Consider the following 14541-nt stretch of genomic DNA (forward strand, 5'->3'; position numbering starts at 1 on the left):
CACAAGTGTGATAGGGGACTAAGTCGCACATATATGAACGGTTATCATTGGAAAACATGGGGTATGACTTGCAATGCGACCCTGAAGTCCAAAGTCGCACAAGTGTGATGGGGACTAAGTCCCACATATATGAAGGGTTATCATTGGAAATCATGGGGTTTGTCTTGCAATGCGACTCTGAAGTCCAAAGTTGCATGACAAGTCGCACAAGTGTGATGGGGACTAAGTCGCACATATATGAACGGTTATCATTGGAAATCATGGAGTACGACTTGCCATGCGACTTTTCAGTCCCAAATCGCACAAGTGTGATGGGGACTAAGTCACACATATATGAAGGGTTATCATTGGAAATCATGGGGTTTGTCTTGCAATGCGACTCTGAAGTCCAAAGTTGCATGACAAGTCGCACAAGTGTGATAGGGGACTAAGTCACACATATATGAACAGTTATCATTGGAAATCATGGGGTTCGTCTTGCAATGCGACTCTGAAGTCCAAAATTGCATGACAAGTCGCACAAGTGTGATAGGGGACTGAGTCGCACATATATGAACGGCTAGTATTGGAAATCATGGGGTACGACTTGCCATGCGACTTTGCAGTCCCAAATCGCACAAGTGTGAACGCGGTGCAGGAAAACGCACGCGGAATGCGCCTTTCCTTTCCGGTGCGCACCGCTCCTTCGGGTTTAAAAATAGAAGGAATCATGTTGTCTCCCCACCGCTTGTCAAACGCCCTCTGAAAAGCGATCCACCGCAGAGTGTAAATGAGCCCAAAGAGAGAGAAAGAGAGACATATTTTTCTTATTCTTATAAAGGAAATCCCCACCACTGGGGAAGGAAGAGTTAAAGGAAGACAAAACATCGCTCTTAACCCTCGCCCTCCCGGAACGCCTCGCCGCCGCCAACCGCCAAGGGGCACTACAAGTCCCAGCTGGGCAGAGGCCGGGTCTGGGGTGGCCACACAATATATGGAGGGACCAAAATCTGCAAAGGAAACCCAGAATTCCAAACTCTTCCCTGCAAGAATCAATTTCCTCTGGCAGTGAAGGGGTAAAGGGAAACTGGAGGGGGCGGGGTTGGGGGGGCTGCCGGCCAATAGGAGGAGAGCGGTGATCATGCTGAAGCTGGATGGGGTTCTCCATAAATAGAGCTGTCATCCGGGGGGCGGGGCTGAGCACAAGTGCCAAGTTTTTAAAGAAAGAGCTTTGTAGTTCTTCTGTGAGATCTGCAGGGAGAAGACAGAGGAAGGATGCCAGTCTGATGGTAAATCCCTACAAGTGCCATAGGATGGGGGTGGGGGGATCACATTCCAGGCACTGATTACAAATCTCTCATCCTACAAGAAGCTTTATATCCATCATCATCATGAGATCTCAGTGCAGGGAGTTGTGTTGGGTGTGTCAGTGGAGGGGGTTACTTTGTTGCAGTTTTAATTGTGTTTAACATACAAAGAGACAACTGGATGATGTTTGCAACAAAATATCTAAAGTGTCCTTTCTAGAAACGTTTGGCTGGTTTTATTTTTTTTTTATTTTTTATTTTTTATTTTTTTTATTGAGCAATAAGCCTAATCTTCCAGGTTCACATCATGGTGTAGCAATGAATTTCTGTGCTGGCAATGGTGTGGCAAGGGCTAGCTATGATGTATGTTGTGTGGGGTGTTTTTCCTAAACTCTTAGACTTGTATCCATTTATTTTTTTTTTTTTCTAGAAACTGTTTTGTATCTTTATTTATTTTTTGTAGACACTTAGATCTGTTTTTTTTTTTTTTTTTTAATTATTATTATTTCTCCCCCCCCCCCCCCCCCCTCTATCTTATATTTGTTTAGCTGTGAGCCTGATCTTCCGGGTCAACCTCAGTGGCAAAGCTGTAGCAAGGGCTAGGCTTGAGGTTGTAGTGTTGCATAACATTTGGCTCCCCTTTGGAGTGCGCATGAGTGACGCCGCCGTTCCAACACACGGCCCCTCGCAGGCTGACTTCCCTCACCACGCTTCGGGCATGGCTTTTCTTTGCTCTGCATTATTATAATCTAACTCGATGTCCACTTGGATGGTGGGGCTCGAACCTGGACTTGGTGGTATCATGCATGCGCAGTCCAGCGGGTAGTCCATTGTGATGGGTCGCCATATGTGATGAAACGGTGGCAGTGATGTAACAAGAGCCTGTCACATTGACGGGTGTGTATGTATAATTTATTTTATTTTTTTGTTTAAACCCTTGGCTTTGTTGGTTTATCTTATTTTATCTTTGCTGTTTTTAATTTCTTTCAATTTATTTGCAATTCTTTTAGGAGACCCACTGGGGAGGCTTTGGTGAAATCTCAAGGTTCTGTTTGCTCTTCCAGGTCCATTCTGAGAATTGTGTATCAATGAATGGCGATGGTGTAGCAAGGGCCGGTGTTCGGGCATATAGCATCCGGCCATCGGATACTGTCCGCCCCAGAAGAAGCTTCGGAAAATCTCTGAAGATGAACGGCAACTGCGCCGTGAGTTGAGGTGGTAGCCCCACCATCCAAGTGGACATAGGGCTGCTGATATTAGGGTCCCCTCGCGGGCTCGCCACGCTTCGCTCGCCACACTTCGCTCGGCTATTTTTATTCCAACTCTGTCCACTTGGATGGTGGGGATAGAACCTGGACTCACGGCGCAGGTGCTGTTTATCTTCGGCTATTTTCGGAATCTGTGTGCTGTGCATGCACAGTACACAGCAGACACTATCCGATGGGGGACACATATGATAGAACATTGTCAATGTGGGCGGTGTCCTATTTGTAGAAACACTTGGCTTTGTTTTTTTTTTTTGTCTTGACAATTTTTATTTAAATTTAGCAGTAAACCAGATCTTCCAGGTCAACATTAGTGTAAATGCTGTAGCAAGGACTGGTGTTCTGGCAGATAGTGTCCGCCCCGTACTGCGCATGTGCAGTACGGGGCAGACGAAGCTTCGGAAAATCTCCGAAGATGAACGGTGCCTGCGCCCTGAGTGGAGGTGGTAGCCCCACCATCCAAGTGGACATAGGGTTGTGAAAATTAGAGGGCCCCTCACGGGTGAGCTTCGCTCGCCACGCTTCGGGCTCGGCCTCGCTGCGCTCGGCTCTTTTTATTCTAACTCTGTCCACTTGGATGGTGGGGATAGAACCAGGACTCACGGCGCAGGCGCCGTTCATCCTCGGCGATTTTTGGAATCTGTGTGTGCTGTGTACTGCGCATGTGCGGTACACAGCGGACACTATCCGATGGGGGACCATATTTGATAGGACACTGGCAGTGCTGGCAATGATGTCTATTAACATGTTTTTTGGATTTATTTATTTTTTGTGGTAGGATTGATCATCCAGGTCCACATCAGTGGCAATTGTGTAGTAATTAATGGCTGTGACTACAATGTAGTATAGAACCGGTGTCTTGTCTAATAATGTCCTCCATCGGATAGTGTCTGCTGTGTACTGCGCAGTACACAGCAACACAGATTCCGAAAATTGCTGAGGATGAACAGCGCCTGCGCCGTGAGTCCAGGTTCTATCCCCACTATCTAAGTGGACATAGAGTAGGAATAAAAAATAGCCGAGCGCAGCGAGGCCGAGCCCGAAGCGTGGCGAGCGAAGCTCGCCCGCGAGGGGCCCCATTAATACTCACAACCCTATGTCCGCTTGGATGGTGGGGCTACCACCTCCACTCACGGTGCAGGCGCCGTTCAGCTTCGGAGATTTTCCGAAACTTCGTCTGCTCCGTACTGCGCATGCGCAGTACGGGGCGGACACTATTTTATGGCCGGACACTATATGGCAGAACACCGGCTCCGCTGGCAATGTTGTCTTCTTCTAGAACACTTGGCTTTGTCGTGTGTTTGTTTTTTTTGTTCTCTTCCTCCTTTCTTCTCTGTAAGGGTCCTTCTCACATTCTGTGCTCTGCTGATCAGAACAGGGCAGATTACTGGTCTGTGTCCCCCTCAGTTTCTGCAGAGTGGACATGCTCCGCTCTGTTCTATGGGTGGCCAGGCATTAATGCACTCTTTACAACTGGAAGCCTCTGCTCCAGTAGCCCCCCCCCCCCCCCCCCCCCCCAACAAATGGTATTTTTTTTGTTTTTATTGCCCATGTGAAAGTGCCTCAAGCCCAATGGCATCACAAGGGTTGGTGTCATCTAGTGTGGTAAAACATGGTGTCGCCTCCTCCAAGGCTCTTTCCTGTCTAGTCTGCCACAGTGCCCTGCAGGGTAGCTTCAGGCCAGCATTGCACAGGCACGGTGCGCACCAATAATGCCCCTTTCCCACTGAATCAGTTTTCCTTGTGATTTAACACTAGAAATGGCACCTGTAAAGCACTAGAAAACTGCCTCCCATGCCGCCCGAGTGCTTTCACACTGTGGCGATGCACTTGTGGGATGTGTTTAAAAAAAAAAAAATCCTGCAAGTTGCATCTTTGGGGTGGTTTGGAAGCAGTATATACACCACTCCCACACTACCCCTGCCCATCGCAATGAATGGGCAGCGATTTCAAAGTGCCTGAAAAGCAATTTGGAACTGCTGCAACATGTGCATTTCTAACCCCTACGGCTGCTAGCAGGGGTTAAAAGTGCCCCGCTGGGGCCTGAAAAGCACCGCTTAAACGGCAATCGAGTGCCACTAAAATGAGCGGCGCTAATGCACAGTCAGCCCCAGTGTGAAAGGAGTCTATATGATGCAGTTGGTACCGGAGTGCTGTTCCCTGCACTGTCTCGGATGGAGTTGACACCGTCAAGGTTGGATATCCCTTCCTACTACTAGAACTACTTGGCTTTGATAAATTCTTTTATTTGACCAGTAAGGGTGCTCTTCCAGGCCCATACCACACTAGCAATTGTGTAGCAAGACTTGACCACACCAGTAACTGTGTAGCAAGGATTGGCAACTATTACAGAATTGTTCTTCAAAGTGGTTTTTATTGCCAAGAAAAAAATGTAATTGCAGTCTGAATGATCTGTTGCAAAATTTCCCAGTGGGTTGTAATTTTCTGAGCCGTTGACTGTTTGCAGCATTTGTTGCTAGTAAGGCCTCATTCACATGGGTGGGGAAGTAAAATGGGTAGTTGAGCTACGGTTTTATCACCCACCCAAACAAGCATGCAGCCATTTGTGGTCCATTAGCAGTACCCCTACCAAAGGTGACCCATTGTAGTGAATGGGGCAGTGCTGCAACCATGAGCCAAATGCTTGGTTCACAATGGCAGTGCGGCGTTGCATACACTATTCCAATTTGGCTGTCAAAAAAAGGCATTGAGGAAGTGATGTCATCTTCGCCTGTTTGCCAGTGATCTACTCCCCTCTAGAAAGCAATCCACTAAACTGCTTTAGAGGAGATTGGCACGGTCGCCTGTGAAAGAGCCCTTCCAGAATCACTGGCTTTATTAGCTACACGTTATTAAACAGTGGCTGCTCATCCATACAGGGTGATACCCCTAATCTACATGCAGGGGTCCAGATGAATGGATTCCCATTTATTTTTTTATTTTTTTGAAGTGCATGATTGGATCCTAAGGCTCTAATTTGCTTTAAAAAAGGGTGGGCTTGGGGCACAGAGCATTGAGCCCATAGAGTTGTGACAATAACAAATTAATATGCACTATTGTCTTCCCGATTTCTCCTCCCAGCCAATCGGGAAGTGGGTCCTGAGACCCAATTGGCCAGGGAGTCTTGGGACTTCCAGTCAACCAGGTCTCAGGGCCCACTTTTGTTTGGCCAGGAGAAGCCCTGGCTATTCCCTCAGCAAGCTCATCTCATCGGTTCCCATCTGCCTCCTATTGCTGCCTTCCCAGGCCATCTCCCATGGAGGATTATTGCCTTTCCGGTGTTCTGTCGAGGTGCCCCGTGTGTACTGTGCATGCGCCATATGGAACAGCACAACACCTGATTTGCTGATCAGCTGGCCTGATATAACCAGGGTGCATGCACACATCGTAGGAGCAGTGGTTGTCTGTCCATAGGGGGGTGCACCGGCGCCACTCCTCCAGGTAATATCAAAAAAAAAAATTGGGGGGGGAAAAAGGCTTTCAAAAAAAAAAATGGGGGGGGGGGGGGGGGAAAGGTCCTTAAGTGCACTGAGTTTAGGCACCAGACACGGTGCACTATGGGAAGCACCACGTCTATGCAATCATGACATTTGTGGGATTTCGTCCTGCCTTGCGGTGCATTCAATCGCGCTGAACAGCTTCCGCCCGTAATATGTATTACTACAGCAGGGTGAGTTGACCTTCGAGCTACAATGTCGCTTTCGATTTTCCCTGTGCCAGTGCGCCCAAGCAGAGGAAGCTGCCGCTGAAGGACACAGCAGGAGGAGAGGACACCACAGCACAATAAGTGCCAGGCATCCTGCAGAGAACGGCGGGGGGGGGGGCGCACAGTGAGGCTGCATTTGATAGGGATTTTTCTGTTTATTTGCACCCCTCTAAAAATTGAGCACCAGCCGCCACTGTGGGAATCTCTCGATCGGAGATACCATTTCACAGGCACAATTTAAACCTATACAAACAGCGGAGGGGACGTAGTTCTCAGATTGTGCCTTGCTGCTGGAGGGCAGCTAGTGGCTGTGTTGCAACCCACCCTTTCAAACAGGCAAAACCAGCCATTCAACACAACAAAACCCACCCTGCAACACAGACAAAACCAGACCATCAGCATACTGTAAAGCTGCCATGCAACAATGAGGCACAATGTGAGAACTTGTGTTCCCGCCCCCGCTGTTTGTATAGGTTTTGATTGTGGCCGTGAAATGGTATCGCCCATCGAGATGCCTCCTATGATGTGCGTTTGCGCCCTGGTCGCGTCACTCCAGCTGATCGGCAAATCGGCTGTAGTGCAGCACCGTCCTGCGTATGCGCGGACACTATTCTATGGGGGGCACTTCTTGACAGAACACCAGTCAATCATCCATGAGAGGGGCGGGATTGTTTGCCACAAAATATTGAGCACCTTGTTATCGAATGTATAGTTTTTGGGTAACTCTAATGTTGCTTCACATGTTTTGACCCTTAAGCCCCATACACATGGGCAGAATGTCCAGACATTTTCCAGTACGAAATACTGGCTGACATTCTGCCCGTGTGTACGTCGGTCTGTTCCGCTGGCTTCTGTCAAATGTGCATGCTGGGGAAAACCAGCAGCGTGTCTCCCGACTTTTTGAGATGGGAACGAAGGACACCTATTGGCAAGTATGTAGGCATAGGACACGCCCCCTTAAAGGAAAAGTATACAAAAAACAATTAGTTAAACCCACAAGTGCTTTTTTTACATGTATGTTGGATTCACCAATGCAGAAAGTTAGATTTTGGGTGACAGGTTTAGAACTGGGAAACACTTTTTTTTGAATGATAAAAAGTGCATTTTATATTTAACTATAGATTGGACAATGAAGAGAGGGACATTGTACCAAATCGGGGACAGTTGGGAGTTGTGCAGCAGCTGTCTTCTGATCGGTGCTTTCAGCCAATGGCAGAGAGCGCTGATTGGTGGGTTCTGGTGGGGGGGCCGTCTCCCTGTCGGAATAGCCAGGGGGGAGGGGGGGGCGGATCACTGCACTAATCTTGCATGGTTAGTACAGGTGTCAACTTTTTTTTTTTTTTTTTTTTTTTTTTTTTTCTTGCAACATGCAGGGTTGCACAAACTAGTGTGTACCTGGTTTTGGGCAATGCCACCCCAGTAATCTGTAGATCTGTGCATTGTAGTGGGCTACATCAATAAGCTTGGCTGCAAATGTATTTGTCTGAGAAGTAAGCAGATATCTGGAGCTGCTAAATTAATTTGCTCATAGGCATGTGCCAGGGTGCGCCAGGTGTGCTTGGGCTCACCCTGTGTGGTGCAGATTCCCCCTGTTTAGACCTGTGATATTTCACCAAAGCCCCCTAATGGGGGAAGGGGACTCCCAAAAAAACTGACGCCAATCTCTGCCCTACTGTTGCCATTTGTATACAGTGTATATACGCAAGCAAATATGTTTGCATTTTGGGATCTGCACCCTAATGCAATGGGCTGTGCACACCTATGCATTTGCTACAGAGTTGCTGTGACGTGGCTCTAAGGGTCCCCATACACGTTACTATCTGACCATACAATCTTTATTCAAATAACCAAACTTTGCCAAAATGAATGCACCTCCTGTCCCTCCAGTCCATTGACACATGCATAGAAGGCTACTGAGAAGCACATGTTTGGGAGGACAATGTGGGAGGTATGTGGGGCTCTCCACTTTCTGACAGTATTGTGAATGTAAAATGTACTCTGCGAGGTGCGGTCTGCAGTCCTGAGTCATGATGGTGGGAAAGTCACTGACTCATATCGGTCTCCCTGGAAATGACAAACACTGCAACTCTGAAACGCCAGAGCAAGAGATGAGCAATTTCCCACCAACTTACTACTAAAGTTTCTCCATAGATGGGCTGGTCCCTACTCAACTTTCTTTAACCACTTAAGCCCCAGACCATTTGGCTGGCCAAAGACCAGAGCACTTTTGTGTGATTCGGCACTTCGCTGCTTTAACTGACAATTGGACGGTCACGTGACGTGTCTCCCAAACAAAATTGACGTAGTGTTTTTTTTTTTTTTTTACCCACAAATTAAGCTTTCTTTTGATGGAGTTTGATCACCTCTGCAGTTTGTTTTTTGCGCTAGAAACAAGAGTGACCATTTTGAAAACGCATTATTTTTTTACTATAATAAATATCCCCAATAATAATATATATATATATATATATATATATATATATATATATATATATATATATATATATATATATATATATATATTTTTTTTTTTCCCTCAGTTTAGGCCAATACATAATTTTTGGTAAAAAATCACAAGTTTAGAGTGAGCAAAAGTTATAGCGTCTACAAAATAGGGGATGTTTTTTATTTTATTTTTTTACTAGTAATGGTGACCATCGGCTTTTATTTGTTTTGTTCCATGACTGCAACATTATGGCAGACGCATGAGACAATTTTGACACATTTTTGGGGCCAGTCACATTTATACAGCGATCGGTGCGATTAAAAATGCATTGATTATTGTGTAAATGTGACAGTGAAGGGGCTACAACTAGGTGGCGCTGTAGGGGTTAAGTGTATCCTAGGGAGTGATTTTAACTGGGGGGGGGGTGCTACATGTGACACATCACTGATCACCCCTCCCAATCACAGGATGACGGTGTCATGTCCCTGTTCTTCCCCCCCTCTGTGAGACGATCGCAGTTATCCCCCCGCACGCGATCCTACTCGCAGCGCGCTATGGCACGGCGACAAATTCTAAGGGACGTACAAGTATGCCCATTTGTGCAGCCGTGCCATTCTGTCGACTTATATCTACATGCAGCGGTCGGGAACTGGTTACTCAAATGGGATATTCAAAAATGTTCATTTTGAACAGTGGGCTGCAGTGCTGATCAGCGTATTCTGACAGCGGTTGAGTCCGATGGCAAAGCGGGAAGTATTCCTCCGTCCATATTGTGTGGATTCGGGAATTCCCAGTGCTGGGTTGCCAAATAGGCAGAGAAGACACTGGTCTATGGGCCCTGCACCGTTTAAAGAGCCCGGTGACGATGGATCTGAAAAAATATTGACTTTATCTTGAAAGAAAGTTACTTTTGAAGTTTCCTTAACTGCTTGCTGACCAGCCGCCATCATTGTACTGCAGCAGGTCGGCTCTCCTGCGCAAACTGCCTTATGTGTATGTTGGTGTTTGCATTTTTTTTTTTTTTTTTTGGGGGGGGGTGGGGGTGTTGGAAATGTACCTCCATGGGGCAGTTAAAGAAAGGTATGATGCCATATTTTTATTTCCCCAGGGGTCTCCAAACTTTCTTAACCGCTTCCTGACTGCCCACCAGATGTATTGCAGCAGGGCGGCCGCTCTGCACCAGCTCACGTACCTAGTATATGATCTGACACTTCCAGGTCTGGGGCGAGCACGTGCGCTGCTGGCGGTTACTTTTTTTTTTTTTTTTTCTGCTTAAATTTTAGACAATTCATTGGCAATCTGCTGCAATTCAAACCATGTTGGCAGACTAAAACTGACCCAAAACCTAGTACTTGGATGAAGAACTAATTGTGTAGTGCTCTTTATGCTTAGAATATTTTAGATGGATTAAAAACCTTTAAACCTTTTGATTCCCTGCAAAGGTAAAGCATAATGGACTACTATGCATTGCATAGTAGTCCATTATGTGTCACTTACCTGACACAGGAGCCAGCGAAGTCACCGCTGTCCCCTTGTGTACGGAGCATCCATCTTCACGTGGGTCTCGCTGCTCTGGCGCTGTCATTCAGCGAAGCCGCAATGAAGTCACTCGCGCGCATGGGAGCCGCCACTTGCGGCATATCGCCGTAGACAGTGGTGCCTGTGTTTTGGCAAATATCTCCTAAATCGTATAGGTTTAGGAGATATTTCTTGGACCTACAGGTAAGCCTTAATCTAGGCTTACCTGTAGGTCAAAGTGGTTTGTAAGGGTTTACAACCACTTTAAATGTTTTGAAGTTAAAAAAAAAAAGACTTGCACCAGTGTTTTTGCTTAAAGAGGAACTGCTTCAGTCTGCTCACATCATTTATAATGAAAACATCTTTTCCATTCTGAAGCTTCCCTCCAACCACTTTGTATGTATCTGCAGAAATCTCCCTCCCACTAAACCTGACTGCATCCATTTTAACACTGGGCAGCTGAAGCTGCTGCCTGTTCACTTTTACTGGCACACCTCCAGCTCGGCAGATCTCATTAGCCTTCTTATGACTCCCATCCCCCCCCCCCCCCTTCCTGTGCATGTCATAAGCCTAGGCTTTTTTCCAGACAAACGAAGTGGGCCGTATAAGGTATTTACGTGCAGCAAAAAAAATGTATTACTATCCAAAGTTAAAACAAGGGCAGAAGACTTCATGGATGAAAACATGACCGAAGTTCTCCTTTAATGGCCCTTCCCAAATGCAGTCAACCAAACGGCACATCTGTCCAAAACTTTGGCTTGCGTGCAGCCCCAGAACAAAAGATGTATTGTGTTCTTGCCTGCTGTGATGAGACATGATGGGTAGTGTAGGACAGGAAAAACAGGAATAGAGACTTCAGCCAAAAATTTTTTCCATAACTTGCATCTGGTCTGTAAAAGCTTCACCTATAGAATAACAAAGACTGTTTCATGTGTAGCTTCCTTGTATTGTAAGTGACCCTGTGCACACTGCTAACTAGTATTGTGACAATGGCCATATAAAATGAACCTACAATTCTAGGTAGGTCCTTGTAAAGTAAGGGAGGGTTCTAATCGTTTTCAGTTTTATTTTATTCTGCTGTCTGCATCTCACTGGGGATATTACCGTATATACTCGCATCTAGGCCAAGGCACAAACTGGGAAAATGTATTGACTAGAGCAGTGATGGCGAACCTTGGCACCCCAGATGTTTTGGAACTACATTTCCCATGATGCTCTGGCACTCTGCAGTGTAGTTGAGCATCATGGGAAACGTAGTTCCAAAACATCTGGGGTGCCAAGGTTCGCCATCACTGGACTAGAGTATAAGCCTAGGGTGGGAAATGCAGCAGCTACTGGGTAAACAGTGGCCCGTTGTAGCCTCACTGTGCCCATTTGCAGCTGTACCTATGATAACTAAAACAGCGGAGGTCTCTGGCTGTGTCATGCAGCCTGTTTGGCAGCCGTCCATGGTAACAAAGCCCTGCTTCCTCCTCATCTGTGATAGACGGAACGCTGATTGTTTCCCAGCATTGTATCGGTGTTCCGTCTATCATGGATGAGGGCTTTGTTACAATGGACAGCCGCCGAATGGACTGCGCGACACAGTGGGAGACGCCTGCTGTTTTTAGTTATCAAAGGTGCAGATGGGCAACTTGAGGCCCTCACTTGAGGCCCTCACTTGAGGCCCTCACTTGAGGCCCTCACTTGAGGCCCTCACTTGAGGCCCTCACTTGAGGCCCTCACTTGAGGCCCTCACTTGAGGCCCTCACTTGAGGCCCTCACTTGAGGCCCTCACTTGAGGCCCTCACTTGAGGCCCTCACATCCCCCTTGGACAGAGTCAATGGTTTTTGTCTTTAGTTGTACTTTAATACTAGCAATACATGCATAGATTTCTCTTGTTTAGGCCATAGACTGAAAAATCTAACGAGACTCCTAGAATAGATGAATTTCCATGGCTGGCTATTGTATTCAACCAGCCACTCATGAATGACGGGATGCTAACACTTTTTGGTCGACTGCTTTCAATCCAGCTTTTTTACTTTATTTTTTTCCCCACTCCAAGTTGTGCTGGGTGGTACCAAGAATGCCACCCGTGGCTTGGATTTAGCATAATTGGGTGAGAATTTGCCATGTATGGCCATTAACCCAGGAGCTCATAGGACTCTGACTTTGTTTCTGAAACCGGGTGCTACTCCAAAGCTTTTAAAGACACCGGTCAGATCATTCAATTCAACAAAATTGAATATTATGATAAATGTTAGTTTAATATATCGTGTGCGTGGGGGGGGGGGGGGTGTTTTTGTAAAAGTATCCCTTGTGCATTTAAATTTTCTAAGACTGCTGGTGTCACCATCTTGGATGAGATGTTGACAGTCCCATCTATAGTATTTCCCTTTTTTGCTTCCTCTCCAAGCTATTTAAAGGTTATGTAGGGATGGAGGAACAGGGCTAGCACAAACAATAGACAATGTAAATTTAAAGGGGCATGGACAATTCCAATACGTGATTTAGCAGGTTGGTTATCCAATCCACCAGTTTGTGTGGATGGTGGAAACCAGCCCACTGGTGGATCAAGAAACAAACCTAGCCATGATTTGAATCTTGGACAGTTTAGCAGGGACCAGCTGAGATTCATCTCTGGGCAGGCTGATTGTACCCAGGGTGACGTACCTGACCATGTCAGCGCAAGTGGTGTGAACTTTGTCACCAAGAGAACATTCTAATTCTAACCTTTCACCACTCCTGCTAAAGTGTTCATGATCTCTGGTCTCCACTGCTTGGGAATGTCAACTCTTCAGACTGATTCTCAAAAATGACCTACGAGCAATGAACCAGATTTGCCTAGGCATTCACCAAATGTCTAAACAAGCTTCTACATTCCCCAATGGCATTATTTTAAAACTGTACAGATGCTATTTAAAGATAAAATTGATCACCACTCTTTCTTACTGTAAAGAACAGACACTTGGAGTAAACAATGTCTACAGTATAATCCTTATCTTAACTGTCTGGTAGGATTACCAAAAAGTTTACACCCAAACAAGCTGTCTTTCATGATAAACAGGTCAAGCCAGACACTTTAGACAAAAGACCTTAGACGTTATCCCCAGCAAGAGTTTGGGTATATTCTAGACTTCTAACGTTCAGATGCAGTTGTCAGTCTTGCATTTCTTCAGATTTTAATATCTGTCATATTAAAGTCTGGTGGGGGGGGGGGCAAATGGGCTGCAAGTTTTGAAAAATGTGACCTACCAGTATGCCCCTAACTTGCAGTGTGAGCCTACAGTGCCTTGAAAGTAGTCACCCACCCCCTGGCATTTTTTGTGTTTTGGTGCCTCACAAACTGGCATTAACATTGAGTGAGAATTTGCATCATTTAATTTACAGAACTTGCCCACAACTTTGAAGATGGGTTTTTTTGTTTTTGTTTTTTTTTGAAGCAAACAAATAGGACAATAGTGCATAACTATTCAAAATCAATACTTTCTAGAGCCACCTTTTTGCAGCTATCACAGCTCTAAGTCTCTATGAACTTGCCACATCTTACCACCGGGATTTTTGCCCATTCCTCTTTGCAAAACTGCTCCAGATCCTTCAAGTTGTATGGTTTGCACTTGTGAACAGCAATCTTTAAGTCTGACCACAGATTTTCTATTGGATTGAGGTCTGGCCTTTGACTAGGCCTTTCCAACACATTTACATGTTTCCCCTTAAACCACTCAAGTATTGCTTTAGCAGTGTGTTTGAGGTCATTGTCCTGCTGGAAGGTGAACCTCCGTCCTAGCCTTAAATCACAGTGGTACAGGTTTTTGTTCAAGAATATCCCTGTATTTGGCACCATCCATCTTTCCTTCAACTCTGACCAGTTTCCTAGTCCTGACTGCTGAAAAACATCCCCACAGCATGGGATGGTGTTCTTTGGGTGATGTGTTGTGTTTGCGCCATACATAGCGCTTTCTTTTCGTCTCCTCAGACCAGAGCACCTTCCTCCATACATTTTGGGAGTCTCCCACATGCCTTTTCGCAAACTCAAAACGTGCCATTTTGTGTTTTTCAGATTAATGGCTTTCTCCTGGCCACTCTGCCATAAAACCCAACTCTATGGAGCGTACGGCTTATTGTGGTCCTATGTACAGGTACTCCAGTCTCTGCTGTGGAACTCTGCAGCTCCTCCAGGGTTACCTTAGGTCTCTGTGCTGCCCCTCTGATGCCCTCCTTGCCCGCTCTGTGAGTTTTGGTGTGCGGCCGTCTTCTGGCAGGTTTGCTGTTGTGCCATGTTCTTTCCATTTGGTTATGATAGATTTGATGGTGCTTCTAGATCATCAAAGGGCTTTTTT

At 46.2% G+C, this 14541-nt stretch overlaps 1 protein-coding gene across 3 annotated transcripts in view; it reads left to right on the plus strand.

The window, feature by feature from the left end:
• The window catches only part of LOC143986483 (mid1-interacting protein 1-B-like), a 44409-nt gene that overhangs the window by 25426 nt on the left and 4442 nt on the right, over positions 1-14541 (plus strand). The window contains exon 1 of one of the 3 annotated variants that reach the window (XM_077484827.1): positions 1164-1268. The exons of 1 other annotated variant lie outside the window; for it this stretch is intronic. The gene's annotated coding sequence lies outside the window, so the exon portion shown is untranslated. Of the gene's footprint in view, positions 1-1163; positions 1269-2159; positions 2184-14541 lie in introns of those variants that run through there. One more of the 3 variants, XM_077484842.1, reaches the window with a different exon arrangement.

This window comes from Lithobates pipiens, unplaced genomic scaffold (assembly GCF_037356315.1).
Source record: "Lithobates pipiens isolate NorthernLeopardFrog02 unplaced genomic scaffold, aLitPip1_a1.2 Scaffold_1, whole genome shotgun sequence".
Taxonomy (NCBI): domain Eukaryota; kingdom Metazoa; phylum Chordata; class Amphibia; order Anura; family Ranidae; genus Lithobates; species Lithobates pipiens.